The sequence below is a fragment of the Megalops cyprinoides genome, chromosome 1 (assembly GCF_013368585.1).
Source record: "Megalops cyprinoides isolate fMegCyp1 chromosome 1, fMegCyp1.pri, whole genome shotgun sequence".
Classification (NCBI taxonomy): Eukaryota; Metazoa; Chordata; class Actinopteri; order Elopiformes; family Megalopidae; genus Megalops; species Megalops cyprinoides.
The window spans coordinates 58,392,501-58,413,234 of record NC_050583.1 but is presented as its reverse complement, the minus strand read 5'-3'; the positions used below and the strand labels follow the sequence as shown (position 1 = coordinate 58,413,234).

The window sequence follows — 20,734 nt, the reverse complement described above, 5'->3', positions numbered from 1 at the left end:
TTTTTGACATAACAAAACAAGTACAGTGCTAAATCATTACCAAAATAATACAGATAGCTAGCCATGCTGTGTGGTAACAGCAACAGCAGTTACACAAGCAAAAAGGGAACCAAAGTGTCAACCATTTGTTTGTGGTGTGAAAACAAACATGAAGAAACATAAATAAATGATAAATGTGTCTATTTGCAGTGTCTTCTATGGACTGGTTTTGGCATTTGGACCTGGTGTGAAACCCTCCAGTAAAGCAACACAACTTTCTTTATACAGTAACTGGGACTGTATTTGTTGACCTCAAAAAGAGAGGAATTTCAGTAACTCCAGTATTAAGATAAGCACAAGCAGTTAAGATGTCAGAGCAGGGCAGAGGTGCAGCTCTTTAAGTGCATTAAGAAATTAAACTCCATTTTAGCCCCCTCTGTGGTTTAGGCACCACTCGTTAGAGAGAAGCCATTGGCTTTCGCCACCTTGTAATAGCATTAAAAATATCAGAGTGTGGAGAAATCCAACATCGGGGAAGGACTAAAGCCTCTTATGTGGCCGCGGCGTCAAGCGCTCCCAAACACGCGTGTGAGCTCCATCCACGGAGTCCGTGAAAAAAAAGGGATATTGTTCTGAAGGGAAAGGTTAGGGAACACATAAAGGAGGCAGCTGGAGAATTTTGATTAATGTCGTGCCGCCTCCCGCCTCGTCGCGCGTCCTGCATGAGACCGGCTGCCAAGGGCCCCAGCGGCGTCCGCTGCCAGCCTCCCAGCGACCACCAGGTGAGGCGCATTCATTATTCACCAGCGCAGGCGTGCCCCGCGAGCCGCTGCGACGAGCGCAATCTTCCTTTGTTGGGGGAAAAATGTGTCAAGATGAGATGAGATCGGCCACCTTCGAGGAGGGGCATCTCTGTTAGCTCACCGCTTGCTGTTCTGTGGGCAAGCGAGAAGGAAACAACAAAAAAAAAATCCCTGAGGTTTTGCAGTGGTACGCGAAATCATCCACTTATCCAAAGAGTTTGTGACTGCGCTATTGTAAAAGGGGGAGGGCGGATTTGGAACGCTTCTGGGAACAAAAACGACTTCCAAACCAAATCTGAAGTCAGAGCTCAGCCGAGTCTATAAAAACATACACACGTCCACGCGGACGACACAAGCACACACACACGGACACAAATAATGCGCAACAGATAACCTGATGAGGATTCACTGATGTCACGACTGAGTGCATAGTCAAACAAGATGAAAACAATACCACCCGTGCTACACTGGGAGCAATGAAAAGGTTGGCAAACACGGGTTGATTAAATTTATGAAATAATCAGTGACGCAGTTTGAAGATGGAAGATTTGACAGAATGGGAAGCAAGCCAGGCTAATTTACAACTCATGTTTTACATCCACTTAGTTATTTGTTTTCAGACATCAAGTAAACGTCTTCATTATTACTGGCATTAGTATTGGCAACTTTCCCTCAAAACAATATCGCTTGCTGATTAATTTAGCTAAATAAAGATTGCCTATTTAACTACACTTAATCATCTATGATATTGAACACTTGAGAGAACCACTGACAATTAAAGTTGATTACAGTGAGTAAAGGCACTGGGTATCTCTTTGGTGCTCTGAGATATCGGCACTTTGTTCTTCGCAGATTGCCAATATGACATGTGACCGATGAAAACAATCATAGCACTGAAAACAAACAGACAGATGCTAATCGAACGTAAAAAAAAACGTATTTGATCCGATAATTACTAACACATCCAACGCAGATCCAACACATCAGATGAGCGCGTTGAATTGAGCTGTGTTAAGCTGACGATATGTACAGGAGAGAGAAAAAAATTCTGCAAGTAAAACCAGCCTGTTAATCTGTATCGCAGTGCAGCCAATGCATTCCTCTGAGGAGATCAGGGGAATAACCGCTGTGTGGAGAGACTGGCTTAATTTCATCTTGTAACACCCTAATGGCTTTATTGTTTCACTTTTCTTCTGCCTCCAGAAGCTATTATCGTATAAACACCTGTGTTATCAAAGCACCGCAAACAATTTCCTGGATAATTTAACAAAGATGAAATTGCTGATTCTGTGCGGGGTGTGCATGTCTGTTAGCCTCGCCAGTCGGAGATACCTTTTTTGTACGAGTGTATACCAAAGCACACTCTAACCTGCTAAATTGGGGGGGGGGGGGTACAATTTCAAATCCACGCACAACATTAAATGGATTCTACTGTCTTGAAAGAGACAGACTCTGTTTTCCCCTTATATATCTATATAATATCATTTAGTAGATGCTCTTATCCAGAGAGACGCACAGTGTGTGTGTGTCAAGACCCCGGGTGAGGAAAACAAAAATATTGAGAGCACTTGCATAACAGCAAATGCCTGACGTTATCCGTTATCTTAGTGACTAGACGCACTGCCGTTCTGCTCACTCACGCCGCTGAATTTCTATTAAAACTTGGCACAGGCGAGGACAGGAAGAGTGCAGGGGAGGCAGCTAATGCCTCCTGCAGCTTTGCATAAAAAAAGCTAACCTTCACGACTGGCACAAAAGCCCTCATTAGTGCGGCTGCCACACGGACGGGCCGGTCGTCTTTCCACGACGGGCGTGGCGCCCGCGTCCCCGTTCCCTGACCCTTCTCCCCGAATCGTCCTTGCATTCTGATTCAGACGGACAGTGATGTCGTTCTGCGGCCTGGCCAACAGCATCGGGCGAGCCCGCTTTGATTTCATTTAGACAGCTGATGCAACGCTCCGCGCGATAACTCCGCCTGCAAAAACACCTATGACCTCAGGCGTCGAGATTCTGAAAAACACCCACTGTTCCGAAACGTCTCGCTAAATTCACACCGATGACTACATCATAGACAGCGTAACAACGTTATCTGATACACTACATGAGTGTCTGAGATTAGAGAGAGGAGGGCTGCATTATGTCAAAATGAGAGTGCTAAATCCAAAAGGAGACCACAGACATCCGGTTCTTAACGTGACGCTGAAAGGACAATGTGCTGCACAGCCCCGTGGCCCCGCCACTGCAGAATGGCAGATAGAACAGATAGAAAGTGTTTTTTATCCATCGATAAAAACAAGCATTAACAAGGGTAGCCTAGGAGAAAATAAAACATTGATTTTGCGCACTGCCCTCTCTCCATTACAAGAATCAGATCAATACACTGAAGTAATACTCAGCATAGGTTTAGTGCTGGGGCTGCATATCTGAAGCCGACATATGGTATGTCTGGTAATTATTCCTCTCTTATTATTTTCCCCAATACAATGTCTATAATAAGACTGAAACTATATAATTTGTATTGCCGGGAGTGTCAGATAAAGGGAAGGACTGAGCTGGTCAGAGTTCAGCTGAATCAATGAGGCATGGTTTGTGTAGTGAAAGCCCTCCTGCCGGATCACTGGGGGTCAACTTAGGAGGGTCAGCTTCCTAACCCCGCCCACACCAGCACCAGTGAATAATGATCCCTCCAGTCTAGACCAAGAGACTCAAGAGGGCCTCTGCAACAACGACCATAAGACTGAGGAAACAGCTTAAGTCTGAGCCACTTCACAGCGAGCTAAATCCCAGCTTTATTTCTGAGAGAACCACTGTCTAAACAAACTGTTTACTTGACAAACGAAACCGCTACAGCCAATATAGGGAAAAGTGATTAAAAAAACATCTATGCGGTAATGAGCAACATTGACAAAAGTTTAAAATGACCTGTAGCATCAGTATGTGAATCCATAAAAGCTCAAATGATAAAAAATAGCTCCTACTCCTAAGATTCACCAAGGAATACCCCTTGCAAAACGTTTCTGTAAATTGTTATATTACTCAAGTGCGTGGCCCTCTTTAGAAGGCATAAATGGGTTAAAAAGGTGATGGAAAAAAAAAATCCTCCCAGCCAGTTGCAAACACCTGTAAAACGTTAAAACTACTGACCCTGAGTTCTGAACGCTCATTAAGCTTTTAAAGTGGTACAGCATTTGAGATATCCACAGTGAGAGGTTTCCTTCTGTGCAGACCAAATAGTGAGTCAAGTTCAGGAAATAAGCCAGTTCCTGTTGGGGGAAGAGGGAGAGGTAGGTGAGACCGAGGCTAACACTGCAGAGGGCCTTATATAACTACAGTCAAGATGGCCCTCTAGGAAAGGAAACTCCACAGAACTGAGAAACCATCACACATGTTCTCAACGATTTATTTATTTTTTTTTTACCACTCTTGACTCGACTTTAAGCTGTTAACTGTGTAGTATAACATCACGCCTTCTCACATTTATTTTTGCCTCAGTCTTTTATTTACTTCAGTCATTGAATTAAACACAATACAACAGGGTGCGCGCCTCAGAGAGCTTTCTTTTGTGCAGTAGGTTCATGCATCAGAGGTGACTGTATTATTGAAGAGCAAAGAACAGTTATTAGTAAATGTTCTTTTAGCTTTGGAGGTTTTTTAAACTTCATTCCATGATGGCTAATGGAACATGTCTTTGTTTTGTTTGATGAAACCTCAACATTTTCAAGCGAAAGACCTCAGCTGCTTTGGAGGCTTGCATTCAGGCTCGTGGGTTGCCGCAACTGGTACCGCTTTGCTCCGAATGGTGTTCAAGAAGAATAAAGACACGATCGGAGCAATTATGGATGGGCACTTGACACAATAGAATTCTGAAGATTTTCTGTGTTGATCCCGTTGAAATAATATGGCCATTAGGCCACTTAATATCCGCTGTATAAATCGGTGGGACCCCAGAGACTTGGCTCCTGTCTAGACATATGGAATCACTCAGAGACGGCCTCCGCACGCATGGTGTCTCTCTGGACATCGCCGGCAACAGAACCACAGGAAACAAATGGCGAAAATAATGAAAAACACTCCCAGCACCTCTTAGCGTTTACCAGTGCGGATACACAGACCTGTTCCTCTATTTTCACAAAGGTAGAGGAGCTTCTGACCACATTTCCCTGGGTAACAAATCTTGACCTAAATAGGCACACACAAAAAAATGTGTTTGCTAACTGCCTGCTTGAGAGGGGCCCCACGCTAGCTCAGCCCATGGCGTGCCTCAAGACGGTGACCCTTGCCTCTGTCAGAGGCTCACCATGCTGGGCGGTATCGCAGGTTGAAACCTAAGCTTTGCTGTTTCCATTCCATTCTGTCCAAACACAGACAACTGCAGCATATGCCCCTGAAACCACACAGATGCACACGCACATGTGCATGGTACTGTTTATATTAGCTGCTTTTTTTAATACTCCCAATTTCATTAGCAGTGCTTTTCCTGGCACCAATAATTAATTTGACTTCTGTGACATGATCACCAGCAGCCACAGCTCCCGTCTTTCTTTGCTGCAATAGTGCTGTCGCGCACACTAAAGTGAAGTTTACAAGCTGGGTGGGCAGCCTGTGCTTTTTACCCCTCTGCAACCGGCGGTCTGACGTTTTATTAAAAATAACCACATTTAAAGTGTGGAGGGAGCTGGTGACAGGAGTGCGTTTTCAGTTTGAGGAGGGGTTGGCACGAGGGGGGATCGGGGGGTTTGGAAACAAGACGTTTCAGGCTTGATGTTCGTTTGGAAAACGATGCGGATCTGCGAGCCGGCTAGGCGGCGGAGCTGTGGGAAGAACAAAGACGCTCGGAAGGAGGCTGGTAATGATCTGAGGTCTGCTCAGTGTCTGGAGAGATCCTCCTCGCCACCAGGCACAGAGGCAGGCCCTTCAACAACGCTGCTGAAAGGAGGTTAGCAGGAGTAATCTATCTCGCTGGCAAAACTAGCCAGATTGAGAGGGGAGGCTGTTCTTACAGCCCAACATCTGTGACATTTCTTCAGTTCGGGCCTGTCTCGCGCAGCTTAGTGAATGCTGCGAGTGGCTTTGGCAAACAACCGGGATAAAACTGAGAAGAGCATTTTATGAAATAAGCCACTGGATGTTCCATTACTTACACACTGCAAAAGAGTAAGATCAACAGGGGACAGCAGGACCAGTGCTGTAAACAGCGACGCACTTGAGGGGTGGGAGGCAACGAGATCCAAATGCTAGCCCTGTATTATGTAGCTGCCTTTGTGCTGAGACCGATCACTCCAAGACGAGTGAGGGGGAAACAGCGTATAAACAGCTGATCGATGCTGCGGCAACATCTAAAAACAGAGCCAGAGCAACAGACAGCACTTTAGCTATCAAGCCTCATCCCTCACGCAAGGACAGATCCTGTTCGGAGAGGGCGTTCGTTATTTTAACACTGCTACCGCTACCCGCACGGACCGCCTGTCCCCGCTGGACAGGCCCTCACAGCTTACCACGAATGGCCCTTGTGCTGCTCCAAAGTGCTTTCTCTTCGATGACCACGCCCGCCCACCTACCGCCATACAGCCCTACCCTCCCAACCACACCCACCAATGCCTACTCCCCTCCCTCCCTCCAGTCTGGCTTCTCTCCTCATCTTTCAAACAGATAAAAACCACAAAAGGTATCTAGTGATTAGAGGCGGAATAGGTGAGTGATAGCGCCCATTGCTGGAGTAATTACAGTCCCGCACTGCATCCCACGGGTTGGCGGGCAGTGCCCTCCAAGGGCTCCCCGCCCATTTGCCACAAGCTGTTCTGGGCCGCACCAGGCCTGAGGGATGCTGGCAGATGATCTCCTCTCATTGGAAAGCAGCGCCTGCTTCTGAGGAATCAGATTAAGCATTTTGAGAGATACATTTATATATATATCTGTATATTTAAAAAAAAAAAAACACTGCTGAAAGAGGACAAAGGTACGCCGTTGCCATGGCACCCACACCTAAAACAAAGCCGCCCTCTCCCTGCTCAGATGGCACCGCCTGTTCATCTGAAGAGAATGCGGGATTAAACCTCCCTGCCCTCGACCCCTTCCGCAGCAGTGTCCACCCCATAGGGTGATTTTTAATAAAAGCTCTCCTAGCCAAATGTTAAAAAGGCATGCAAATGATGCGGGCCCTTCTGTTTTGTATTTTCCGACAGTCCGTCTCTCCGGGCCAGAAGGATTACAATAAATCAGAGAGGGAGTGTTTGTTTTTTCTGAGGAACCCGTTTTTTTTCTTCTTCTTTTTTTCCCCATTTTTTTGCTGGAGCTGCTCCCGGGGATTTAAATCAAAAAACTATTGCAGTGATTGTGATTAAAATTAATTACATTCAGATGCAGTGGAACTATGAAAACGTATCATAACAAACACTTGCTTTGATTACAGAATAAGTTATTGTTTTCATTAATGCATTGCATTTTGATACATATACCACCACAACTGTATAACTAATAATAATAATAACAAATCCAAACAATCATAAATATAGAATGTAAGTACATATGAAACAAATATCAAATACGGTACACCTCCGCGAGGCTGACATTTACCCTAATTGAATAGGGAAAGGTTAGAGAGTCACTTTCAGGCAGTCTACATTTGGAAGCTGATAGTCCTGAAGTGGGCACAGATCATTTGTAGCACAGATCATTTGTACAGATCTGCTCAGCCATGGTAGACAGCACCACAGCGGGCCTGGCCAACATGAGGCCTCCCAGACAGCGGGCCGTTCCTTCCCAGCATTTCCTTCCCAGTTGCTTGGCTAGCTGAGCAATCAGGTCACCTCTCTTTCCTGTGTCGCTTCTGGTCAATTGTTCCCTCCGCCCCGCGCAGCCCGCAGCTGTTGCAGATGATGTCACTTCTGATGGACCCGGGCTTCTCTGTCTTTGCGCAAACAAATGTGTGGGCTACCGTGGGTGGCTCGGTTTCAAGTGGGAATGGAAAGCATCAGTACACCGTGGGGAGGCATGAGTAGGACATAATTTAAAAACAACATTCTGAGACATAAGGGGGTTTACCTTGGAAATGGCTCTCCGGCACGAACCTATAGGAATTGGGTCTGATAGCTGCGGATCACTGGGGCTCTTTGATGGTTCAATTTCCTAAATGTTTACAGGTTATTAGCATTTGCAAAGGAACAGCTTAGCAATAAACATCATTTTAGGATATTTAAAAATCTGGGGAAACTATATGCACGTGCTAATGAACCATTAGTGGGGCCTTTGTTTCATTGCGAGTTTGCCCTGAAGCACATGCACAATTTCACATAAAATTATCAGAGACTTTACTAACGAGCTTTTAAGTGAATTTACTAAGCAATCATATAATTCACATCAATAACACTATTTATTAAGTCAAAGTAATGACAAAAGCAAAAAAAAACCATAGATGATGAAATATACTGAGCATGTACTTGGCTGCATTATGGACAAATTTTATATTCATTAACTATTGATTAAACAGAATGTTCAGTAGTGCCTTTAATAAAGAACATTCCTCTGTTACCATGTTATTATGACAAACAGTAAAACCTAGAATAAAACAAAGTATTTAAGCAACGATAAAATTGGGCCTGACAAATTTTTAATTACAGTTAATTTGTTATGGTGTTATTACTACTAGTTAATGTTGGATATCTAGCTTGTTCTTGAGTACTACATGACTAAAGTGATCAAGACGACTTTGAAATTAGTATTTCGGTCTTCATTATTTATAGCCACAAGACTGCCAGAAGAGAAACTATCATGGAAAATTTACTATACCAAACCCTCATGAAGGAGCTCATCAGCTTTGAGGTTACTCTAAGAGGTGCTGTCAGGGGCTGCCTCAACTTCAAATTTCAGTAATCAGATCTTGTGCCTTAAACTATCACATAGAGAATGTATTTTCACCCAGACTGTAACACCAAAAATCTATATTGATGCTGTGTTTTCCCCAAAAAAGGCAACTGCAGTGAATCCAATCAAAAAGCAGTTAGCAGTCCTTGACAAGCAATGCTAACCAATTCACAAAAAAGGGGCTATAGGCAGACAACAGATGCAAATCTGTTCAAAAAAGGCGGCCTCATCCGTGGGTGTGACATCCGTACGTAATCCTAGCAATAACCCCAACCCTATTCTTAACCTCAACCCCAATCCCAACCGCAACCCCCCATCTTGGGCTGTTTGGAGACTCTGGCTGGGACGTGGCCTGTCATATGCTGATAAGGTCAAAAGGGTTACAGCAACTGCCGGGGAGTCTGGCTCTATTCCTGTTAGGGAGTCAGTGGCTGTTTTGTCTAGGAATACAGTTTGTGGTCCCCAAGGGTCCCCTAAGCCTGCTGAAGTCACTTTTGAGACTTTGTCAGCTGGCAAGCTTAGCTTTATTGGTTTCATTGCTTATCTTACAAACGGTATTTCTCAAGGAACCCAGTATTCTCAGAAAACTGAAATGACTGTCGTGGCTACAGTGATTTATTCATTTATTTATTTTTTGCTTTTAAATGCAGTAAGTTGCCACTTTAACCAGGGATGTGCTATGTCTGGTCTCTTCCTCTCAAAGTCCTGCACTTGTTTCTGGGTCCTAGACTTTTGTTTGCGGGATTCTGGTTGTACATCTCCTTGGTTCTTTCCTTGGGTTGTTTGGTGTGGGTTCTTATTTCTGTAGCCTGTTCTCTACTTGGTTTCTTGAATATTTCTTGAATATTCCAACAGCATGTCGCGGTAATTTACCGCGTTTGGTGTGAACTGCCACGAAATACCGGAGAGGAGCAAGAATGCTAGCCCTGCGGGTACAGGTTACAATGACATCACATCCATGAACAGGATTACTCAGATGAGTTTCCTTGCTTTTTAGAAGAGATCAGGCTTCATGCATGATTTATTTCATGTATTAATATTTGCCCCCACAAAACAAGCTATAAACTCTATGTAGTTGTGTCTATTAATAGCACTGCTGCAAATCCAAGACAGAACTAGTCCTATGAAAGGTGACCGTGGCATGAGAAAAGGGAGGGAAAAGTAAAATAAAAACCAACAATCCACACAGATTTCTCACAGTTTACCAGGACAGGTTGTAGGGACATTAACAGCAGGATTGTGGTACTATGAAAAAGAACAAAGCCGTGGAACTTCGCATGAACCATCTCACACAATGCACCGACTCTTCTGCTAGGTGACAGACCAACCCATCCACCATGTTTCACAACCATCATCCGTTTCATCCAATAATGAACTACAGTAGGTTGCGAGCAGGTTAAAATGAATGAGGAGATAAATTTACACAAAAAACCATGGAATACACAGTTCCATTGTCTTTATTAACAGACCTGTGTTTTTCAGGATTATAGGAACCAAATGCTCATTGTCTGTATTTGACAACATGATCAGCTGCCCGTGCAGCAGGTCTATGGCCTGGGTATTCACTGACATGTGATCTGACCACTGTGCATGAGGCTGGGTGAACTAGTGCTGGTGGACATTCAACCATATGCACCATGTAGAGGTGACGGACACAGGCTTGCACTATTCTTGGTTTGCCTTTCCAGGTATGTAAGAAAATGCTTTAGATCTGAAAAAAGTGACAAATTGAAAGGGAAGAGAAAGCTGTTGGAAAACACCAACAGACACCCACACACGAACACATACTCACATGAACAGCAAAGATGCTCAACTGCCTAGGTCTCCACATTCAAGAAACATTACAATTTTTTCCCCCAATGACATTTTAAACAGGCATTCCATTGTTCTATAAATATATTTACTGCTGATCTGAAATACTGCCATGGAAATAAGCCACAGAGAAAAGGCCTGGTTTCTGGTTGAGGCAACGGTTTGATTTTGAAACGTGATAAAAAGGAGTGTATGTTTAAGTTTGATCGCGGCAATTTGCTGGCAAGTGAATATTTTTTTTCCCCCAACATTAAATTGGTGTGTGGATGAACCGTGAAATAGAAACACCCTTCAGAGGTACTGGCTGATATCAATCATGTGATCCTGATCCGACCATTTTGTTCTGACAAACACAGGCTCAAACCTTATTCCACCAGTCCCTCCTCCCATCACACTTGTGTCCAACAAACCAAAGTAATGATAGTTTGGTAAGGAGAAAACATCAGATAACTGGCTCCTAGTGCTTTGAAGTTCATAGATGTTGAGCTTTCATTCAAGAAAACAAGCACAAAAAAATAAATCACAACTTCACTTTCAGTGTGCAGCTGAATCTAAAAAAAAAAAAAAAACTGCACTAGCTTCAGTCCATCTAACAGAGGAGATGAGAGGGAGATTGACAACACAAATTGACAGCTCATTTTGGTCCAGTTTTGTACTGGAGATTCACTTTAATGTTTCCATAAAGTGAAGAGCAATTTACATGTGTCTAACTTGAAACCCTCTGGCAAGCGGTGGATTAGACCATGTCTTGGCTTGTTCAAAGCCATGAATATTTACATCAAGGGGTCATACGGTATCTCACGCAAAAACATCAAGGGCTCGCTGCGAAATTCTCTCAGCCCGATGGAACAAGGCTGATCTGCTGATCACAAAGACCAAAAGCATGTGGAAATCTGTTTCTCAAGCCACATCGTCATGACACGCCACTTGTAGAAGAATGCTCCACCAGAGCACTGCAGCTTGTATTGCTAACTGTGCAGCTAACCCTTACATGGTGCGGTGTAAGGGACATGGTATTCTGCCAATTAAATTTGCATGTGTTCTCTTTCCTTAAAAAGAACACACTTTGCCTGATTAAGCAAGGTAAATATGGACTACGGAGGCAGAAGGGAGAGTGATCTAGAAAGCACAGTATGATAAGCCTCAATCAGAATTAGTGCCCATGTAAGTAACTGCACATTACACAATAATCTCCCCTATATCCCCTCCCCTGGGACATGTGTCCTGCTTATGTTCGGAGGGGAAAAGTGGCATAGTGTTAACGCTTAGGCAGTTAGCTTTCCCCCAGAACTTCCTTCAAACCACGCTCGAAGTGGCTGTTTTTCACATCAACATTGATGACTCTGTTATTGTAAACTAAGTAAGATTAAACTGAGTATTATCACTGCTACTGTTGAGTCATCCAAGGTGGCATTCATTATGCTAATTGTTCTAAATGTAAATTATTCCTCAAATATCCAGTGGAAAATTTTCTGAGTTAAACTGGATGTGTGTCTTGAATGCGCTCTCGAGCCTGCGGTTCTGACCTTGAAATGGCAGACACTAAAGGGAAAGCTGTTTTTGGTATGAAAGATCACTGGGTGTAGCTCTATTCTGGGCCATCATGCAATCACAATACATGATCCAAATCAATGACCTACTTCTATCACGCTTGCATGCTAGTAGGTTAACGAGTCAGTCTAACAGCTTAATGCTTAAACTGGTTTTAAGTGGTTTTGAATTTTAAAGGCTTTTTCCCCCCGACAAGTAGAACACGTGTGTGTGGCTAGAAGAGATAGAGAGAGAGAGAGAGATTGCGCCTGTCTGTGTCTGTTTGCAAAACATTACAGTTAGTGAATATTTTATGCATGAAAAATGTGACATTTGTCTACAAAAACAGAATAAATTAATAGAAGCACTGTTGTTGGTGACAAATAAAATCATTAACTGACATGAAACGGTGAAAATTGGAGAGGAACAGTCTCATTTTCACATCATGTTTATTCACAAATCCCTAGAATCACTCTAGAATCACTACAACCAATAAACATAAATTGATTCTTTGATTCACCCCCCCGCCCCATACATTTTTAACATAGGAAATGAATAGCTGTTGTTTGTATCAGTTGTATCAGTGCGTCAATAATCCCATGTGAGGAAATGTTCATATCAGACCTACCTAGTACTCCCCACTCTCAGGACATATGAACAGTGTCTGTCAGTGCCTTGAGAGGTTTGCACACCAGAAACCCAGCATTCTTGTCCTTTCCACAGACTACAGACCCCCCCAGCCAACAAGCACCACCCCTCTGCCTTCAACTGTACTGCCTCACCACTCTCTGCCCCACACAGCACAGTACAGCTAACAGACTGACATCACCATTTCCCATGCACCATTCTCCCACCATTTTAAAACCCCAAATTCAGAGAAGGGTTCCGCTCGTAAAAACGCCAATAACCAGACGATCCCGGCGCAGTGTAAAACACTCACTTAGAGGAAAAATCCTCGCAGAGAGGGCCCTACGGGACACATGCAAACGGCGGCTGGGAAACGCAGGCAGGCTTTCAGATTAATGAAAAAAACACCAGTACACCTCCTTCGCACTCATTTTCATGAGTACCCAGCTACACATGCAGGAAGATGGGAATATCTCGGCTCTTCTGTGAGGTGTTTGGGTTTTTTGTTCAAAGATGGTATATAGTCACATGCAGTACAGTGTCTGGGTTGCTGTACGCTACTGCGGGCAGCGATTCTCCTGAAAGCCAGCAATTTCTCAATAGCAGTGAAATTCCACAAACCTCACGGCATGCCTGTAATCAGGACGTAGCTTGTTTTTTGGACCGTACTTCCAGTCTATCTGCACGCAGGGATTAGGTTTGCCTTATAGGGCACATTGTTTTCCTACAGGCTCAAACTGACACCAAACTGATGTTATTATCATCAGTGTTATACTGCTACTCCTATTACCGTGACTACTACGACTAAATTATTCTCAGGACTATTATTGTTATGGTGCCAATTAGAAGAAGCTGTTCTTCAGGGCAAGTAATATATGATTGGGATTGCTTGTGACACATTGAAAATATTAACCACTACGCTACTCTAATTTCATGCTTAAATATATTAGCTCACACTTGTGGTACACAACTAATTAGGTGGATATAACTAAACAAAACAGGATGTAGCGATTTGGATGCTTGTGAATACATGGTTGACAAATGCTCGAAATGAGGACTGACAGATGTGAAATATTTCCCAATAAAAGTAAAATTTGTATTCAGCTTTAATGAATAATTTATCAAAGAGGAGCTTACATGTCCCGCCTGTGGAAGTCCAATCAGTGTAGCGCCAGCCCAAATTAGCTGCTTGCTTCCTTCCCCGTTTCTCAACAGACGCAACCATTTTAGTATGTCCAGATATTTAGCTCCCGTGTTCCTTCCGTCTAGGAGGAGCCGGTGCTGCCCGTGTTCCTATGCTGATTACGAATGTTCTGTTTTGAACCACGCCCCCTTAAGAATGTCCATAAGGATCCAACATATCAGACCGTTTGTGTCTATTCAGTCCATGTATCAAGAATCTGTGCAGCAGGTATCAAGCAGTGTTGACTGTGTCTGTACATCTGAAACTCTTTCCCCAGGTCAAGTGCCAAGAGATGATGATACACATGGCAAGGTTTGGCCTTCTGCAGTAAGCCACATGGAGCCACAAAAGGCCAAGGGTCGAGATCTCCTCAGCTATGCATTTTCATTGCAGATTTGAACCTGCGGAGAGCAACTGCACATACCGAGCCAGGCACTTCCCCTTACCGCACTCCTATTTTGCACATCAAATCAAACAAATCGATTTCCCTCTACACAATAAGTGTAATATGTGCATCTGTCAGACATTTGTGTTCATCAAAGAAACAAAGTGGATGACCATACAAACAGACTAAAGCAGAAACATGAGGGGAAAACATACTAAATAAAAATCCAATATTAACCTGGGACATTGTGGTCTGATACAGACCCCAAAGCTGCATTTCTGGAAAAAGCAGAACATTGGGGATTACTATATTAAAGGGAATAGACTCTTTCATCTGACCTACATCACTGCACTGCCTTCAAATAATCCTAACAAATATGTTTGGGACTAAACTGTAGATGGAACACACAAACTGTGAGAAGGCAAAAAAAAAAACAAAATACGGCTATCATTAGCATTTTTAAAGTTTGTTAACATTGGCAAGATAAGAAATGGAGCATGCATTTCAGGAAAAAACAGCACTCAAGGACATAATTTCTGCCACCAAATGAAAAGTCTAACTTAATTTTGGTTAGAGCGAGGAGAATGGTAGACAAAAACTGAACTATAAGCTGCAGAACAGTGGAAGTTGAAAATCTAAAACTGTTGCAACTGTAAATTTGGAATACGAAGTATTAAAGCACTCAAAATGTAAAAAAAATCAAAAGTACTTCATGTCAGAGATTTCAGTTTTAAGTGCTCATTAAACACTCCAGTGTAACACTTCAAACCAATTAGGTAAACTAGTATAGCAATACTGAAAATGATTTCATCAAATAGAGCTTTAGTCTTTGGTCGTCCAAAAGCCATGGGCCAAACCAATTACAAGGCTAATTGGTTTCTAATCTTTAGCCATTTTAAGTCCTACACCCCACCAGTATCCAGCAGGCTTGAAAGCAAGGCCAATACCATTAAGTACTGTGAAGCATATGACTCTACTTGTTAGTAATCTGAATATAGGGAAAATGGATTGACCAGCACATTAAAATGGAACTCTTCAAAAGGGTTTTAACTTTATTTCTGCTTTGTGGTCTAAGAAATTGATGGTTTTTCCTGATTTTCGGTGTAAATGAAAATAAAATTTTACACTTACTTCAATTTGTCATTCAGCATTGAGTCGCCTGAAAGATAAACACTGGGAAACGTAAAACAGCATTTCATGTTTTATTAAGTTCCAACAGATTTAATTTGAAAACAAACAAATATGTACACACGATTAGCCTACATATTCCCCACTTGCATAATGTTAGCCATCCCACATAGGCCCTACTACTTATCAAGAGGTGGGGGTTTGGGGGGGGGGGGGGGGTTTGCGGAGGACAAGCTGTTCTCTCAGTAGGGCCATTGTGGTACTGCCGTAGTGTTGAAATGAAACCCCCACTCCGTGTGTTTATGAACCCTCAGGAAATACCAGGACAAGCATTCCAGCTCTACAGCACTTCTGAACCATGTGACTGCAAACACACAGGCCAGATTGTTTTCATGTTTGCTCAAGGACGACGATAAGAACATTTTGTTAAAAAAAAAAAAAAAAAAAAAAAAAAACAAAATAAAACAAATTCTGGCCTGCATGATTCCAGATTTAATCGGCCCCTCCCTTTGGCTTGGGCTTTAATCGAGGGGTCGCATTGTTAATGTATACGAAGCTCCTTTTTACGTCTGCCGGCGATCTGACTCCTGCAGCTTTGCTCGAGCATGCTAGCCTCATTAGCATATTGCAGATGCTACCAAAATCACTCACCTTCGAGCTGCTCAGAGACATTTAAATACATTCATTTAGGCTCATCTCACAGAGCCCTGGTCTTGCACATTAAGAATGACACTTCAAATTGTTTACAGTGGAGCTGTGAATGTTATACCACACACCATGCGTACCGTGAGGCAAAAGGGATCGACGTATGAGAAAATATAACAACAAACGGTGTTGAGTTAAAATGTGTAAAAAAAAAAATAATAATAATATTTTCAATGAGTAAGACTCTTCTTACTGAGTTCTGTAGACTGTATTGTATTTCCCCTAATAAATTAAAAATCTCAAATAATAACAACATAATAAAAAACAATACCAAACCCCCCCCCCCACCAGAAAAAACACAAAGCAGCACATCTCTGATGCATACAACAATGCCACTTAAATGTAGGCCAAGCTTTTTACCAAACAGAAGGTAGGTCAATTCTTGTGCTACAAACAGCTTTCAAGAGTATTCTGAGTCCTAACTATTTACTACAGTAAAAAAAAATACAGTTGCGTGGAAAAACTGTTTGGGCCCAGTGGTTCAAAGCTTTCCTTTCTATGATTTAGGAAGTCTACCCTACTTTCAAATAAACTGTAGAAAAAAAAAAAAGATTAATGGGTAACAAATCACTGAGGAAGTTCCATTGATTCCATTTCTGCGCACAACTTCACATAAATTAATAAGCAACCAAATGTTATGATTACTACAAGTAGTAGCATATCATTAGCACATTTATCAGTAGCTTTTTATGCCACTGCTGTTAATATTAAACTGTCATCAAGGTCTTAGAACAGACTTAGGAGAAAACTGTAAAAAAAAAAAAAAAAAGAAAGGGGAGAAAAGCCAGGGCATGGAATATACCTCCATTTCATCCTTACGGAAAACTTACCAGTGTGCGGTTAGTGTTACCTTGTGCAAGAGGAAGGGGGATGGGTAGGCTGTAGATTATGGCAACACAGTGCAATTACTGTCATGCACAGTGAAACAGAACCTTTTTGTTTTGATGCAATCTGTATGGCTGGGCTGTGGAGTTTGCAATCTGTTGCTGTTTACAGAGGCACATTCGGTATGGAAATAACTCGGTATATGCATTTGTTTTCCTTCTTGCAACTGTGTGCAGCATCATTTTTTCCCCCCAAACCATTTCAGCAACAGGAACAGTTGGATTATCACCTTTGAGTGCTGAACACTCAGCACTGATTGCCCTTATTTTGGGCATGGATTCTGACTCCATTGGTCATTGTGGTGTATCCGGAGCACCAAAACAAGCCAAAGAGTGCAGCAGGCAGTAAATTCTATACAGCTATCCTACTGTACATTGAACACATATCCTTTCCCATATTCACCACAAATTCTCTAAATACTTTCCACTTCTAAAACTAGCCTTTCAACATCTATGTCCAGGAGGTCCATCGCAACTGATATGCCGAGTAGTTGCCTGACCAACGCAGAGTGCACGACTACACCATCTTTAACATCTAAATAACATCCATGGACCCACAAGTTCAATCGGTTCTCAAAAAATAGCATTTCACTGTAAAACATAAAGCCCCTGAGGTGCTTCGAGATGCACGGTGCTTTGCACCTCTGATACCTGCACTGAGATGACGCTGGAGGACTTTTCCCAGCACTGTTCTAAAGTGATACTTTCCATTCCTATGTTTGAAACCCTTGAATATGACATTCTGCAAGACCTCCGCACTCCATGCCTTCCTGCGGCGTTTGTCAGAGCACCGCGCTAATGGCCTTTGCGTTAATACACACCACACGCGTGCGCGCAGCCGCGGCTTCTCTCCCCGCACGTAATGGAGACCTAATGCGTTCTTCCCCGCTCGTAACGTGCACGGACGGGCGGGCGAGCGAGCAGCCTGCTTTTGGCTGAGGACTCCCCCAGCAGAACTGAGACGTAGAAACGCAGGCACAAGACAAAGCAATTATGAAAGCCACCACAAGCACCGCCACTGTCAACACACCGAGTTCTAATTCAGACAAAAACAAGAAAGCAGCCAAATTGTACACATACTTTTCACCCTGCTAGTGAGCATTCTCCCGTACTTCCAACCGCCGCCGACTTCTGCACTTAAATGACCCTCGGAGACACCGCAACAACGGTAAATGAACTTATATCTCCATTTATATTTCATTTCAAATGCCTGTCATTGAAAAGAAATATTGAAGCGCAACAAAGCAGAGCATGGAAAAAAAAGAAAACACCTTAATGTGTAGTCACTTTTCACTTAATAAAGGAATGCAAATCACAGCTCTTACCTGTTGGATATTCAGGATCTCTTCTACAGATGCTCAGTAAAACCACTTTTATATCTCCATCGATCATAGGGTTTGCCTGAATGAGAAATGGGGACAAATAAAAAAAAAAACAAAAATGTTACAACATTATAGAATTCTCTTTTTTTCCCTACTCGGACAAAGACAGCTTTATGTAGATAATCTCACATGAAACTGAAAATTGTACGGTAGTGGATTATTAAGACAACGCATCAAGAGACATACGTGGAGGGCTTAACATACAGAGCTCTGAGTTAAGCATCACTGGAAATACTTTGGGATGAGTAGTGTGGCTAAAATATATGCAGACATTCTAGATATGCCAGCACAGATCACATTAATGTGTAGTTACATGACTGGTCTGAGGACATACAGTTAGCTGTATGCTCGGGGGTGAAATCTTTATTAACTGGTACACATGGGCAAGCTTGCAGCGTGACTGCTTTGAAAACAGTTCGTATGGCTTCTTCAGCGCCCAGGAGAAAATACAAGCAACCAATAACTGATTTGGTATATGATTATCTTTAAGCATATTTTAATTTAGTATGCTTACACTGTGGAGGTGGAATTTATTGGACATTCCAATACCTGACAATGTTGCCCTAATCCAGTTTCAAACCATTTCTTAAATGCAACACCCACATTTAACCTGAACAATGATTTTGAGCGTAATTATGCAAAGTGTGCTCTACAACACTCTCTCGGTGCATCTTCCTACACAGATACTCCTAACAAGTGCCTCTCCACCTACAGTCTCAAATACAACTGTAGAGGGGAGGCAATGCGCTCATTACCGGTTTCCTCTCCGTACTTGGTTACTTACTGTCTATATTAACGCTCAAGCACACACTTCTCAGAGGAAAGAAAACATGGCCCCGGGTCTCATTAAAGCTCAGTCTGAGAGCGCAACTCCTCTCTGCCGAATTTATGTATACATTTTGTGCATACTTTCTGAAGCTGGCGAGGAGGGGTCGGCTCAGTAGACGGGTTTCAAACATTTTCGCGCAAGGTAAAATGAGCAACAATAGCCAGACAAGAACACGGTGGAGGCAATTACTGCACAGTGTCAACAATGAAAATTGTTGTTAGAGTGTGTACGGTTCTCCTTGATTTCCCAAAGCTTTATCACGACACGGACAAACTGTGGCAAAGCAGCAAGTAAAGCCTATGCCAAAGGTGTTTTTTTCCCCCCTACTCACAAAGGTAGAACCGTTTCTTGGTGATAGCCATATTAAACGACAGAGGGTCAATAAGATAGAAGTAAGCTATTCACATTAGATTGTAGAGCTACACATGGACTACTGAATTCAGACAAAATATTTCAGCAACATTTCACAGCTCTCTCCTTCAGTCAACCTCCAAGTTCTGCTGCCACTTTGGTATGGGACACATGCTGCTTAGCATAAATGATAAATAATGATCTAAAATAGTAAAAAGGTATAGCATTATCAATATTATATTTATTTAAACTGATAAAAAAATCAATCAGATAATAAGCACATCATGCATCTACTATCCCATTAAACACTGGCATCTGCATCAAATGAAGAAATAAACCCTGGTGCTGGCAAAGACATTAGCTGAATGATATCACAGGCATACCAAACTCGAGAATATAATGTACAGTCAAGCAGTCATATAGTCAACACTCAAAAATCGCACCATTTGGATTATGTAAACATCAAACACACCAAACTGTCAGGTCACAGCTAAAGCAACGTGGATTATCATGTTTTACTTTTTCTTCGTTGACACAATGTGTATTTAAAAAAAGAGTAAAAACAGAACCAGTTCAGTCACAAACCATAAAGTGTGTGATTAACTCTTCCCATGAAGCAAACAAATTCAATCTGAAGTTTGCATTTGATTCTTAATAAAACGTCACTTCAAGATGTATTACACTTTGAACTTTGTTGCAAGACGTAATTGGAAATGAATATTTGAAGTCAGCCCTTAGATAAGTGTGACTGCAATCTGCAGATTTCCTAATAGGATATTCATGTCCTGACTGCTAATGGGATGTTTAATGGCAACTACATTTTTAACTCATATGTGTCTGCACTTGCATTCTAATCTTCAGATTATTCTAATAGTATTCTGTTATTTTGCTTGTAAGGGGAGCGTGGCTTCACTTCACAAATGAGGCTGGTCTAATTCGGGGTAACCACATTACTGTTTAAAACAAAATCCTAAAATATTTTTAAACAACACATTTTTCATCAGGGGATGTATCATCATTTAAAGTTTTTAGATGCATTGGCATTTTGTCTGGAAGTGAACAACAGAATTTGCCTCACATTTGTAAAGTGACAGAGGGTTTAATCAACATATGCATGATTCTCTGGATCTCTTCTTTAGGACTGACTGCTTTAGAAAATCCTTTTCATTGACTTGCACATTGCTGTTGGTGTGTCCACAATCCCACACCCCAACTGCAAATAAAACAACAAGGTCCAGCATGCACTGGAATAGCATCAGTCCAAATCACACAGTGA

The 20,734-nt window shown here is 42.4% G+C and overlaps 1 protein-coding gene across 8 annotated transcripts in view; it reads right to left on the bottom strand.

Moving 5' to 3' along the window:
- Positions 1–20,734, bottom strand: part of LOC118774305 (zinc finger MIZ domain-containing protein 1) — a 141,570-nt gene that overhangs the window by 65,775 nt on the left and 55,061 nt on the right. For all 8 annotated transcript variants that reach the window (XM_036523621.1, XM_036523561.1, XM_036523592.1 and 5 more), the window contains exon 3: positions 18,222–18,297. The gene's annotated coding sequence lies outside the window, so the exon portion shown is untranslated. The remainder of the gene's footprint in view (positions 1–18,221; positions 18,298–20,734) is intronic.